Source organism: Buceros rhinoceros, unplaced genomic scaffold (assembly GCF_000710305.1).
Source record: "Buceros rhinoceros silvestris isolate BGI_N320 unplaced genomic scaffold, ASM71030v1 scaffold13087, whole genome shotgun sequence".
Classification (NCBI taxonomy): Eukaryota; Metazoa; Chordata; class Aves; order Bucerotiformes; family Bucerotidae; genus Buceros; species Buceros rhinoceros.
The window spans coordinates 51,714-52,047 of NW_010422847.1; the positions used below are offsets into that span (position 1 = coordinate 51,714).

Below are 334 nucleotides of genomic sequence, written 5' to 3' on the forward strand. Positions count from 1 at the left end.
TTTCCACTCACACCAACACAGGATGGCAAAGCAATGTCCTCCACCCCTGACAGCGCTACGGTGTTCCCACCCGGAGCAGCCCTGCACTGGGAAGTCACGGGCTTCCCACCTCCAGGTGGTGGTAACTCCATCTAAGCCCAGTCCAGATCCGCTGGCAGATGCCCTGAGCTCACTGGAAAAGCCACGCTCCAGGAGGGCGTTAAACCAGCATGGAAAGGATGAGGTTCCCCTCACCAGGACGATCCCTGTGCGACCAGCACCCACGAGGGCTGCGGGACTTCTGCCCCGCTGCTCAGTCCACCAGCGGCCCACTTGGGAACACAAAGACAGGGTG

At 61.1% G+C, this 334-nt stretch overlaps 1 protein-coding gene across 1 annotated transcript in view; it reads right to left on the reverse strand.

The window, feature by feature from the left end:
• MAP1LC3B (microtubule-associated protein 1 light chain 3 beta) overlaps positions 1–334 on the reverse strand; it is a gene marked incomplete at its 5' end in the record, with an annotated part of 4,831 nt that overhangs the window by 832 nt on the left and 3,665 nt on the right. The gene's annotated exons all lie outside the window — the stretch shown is intronic.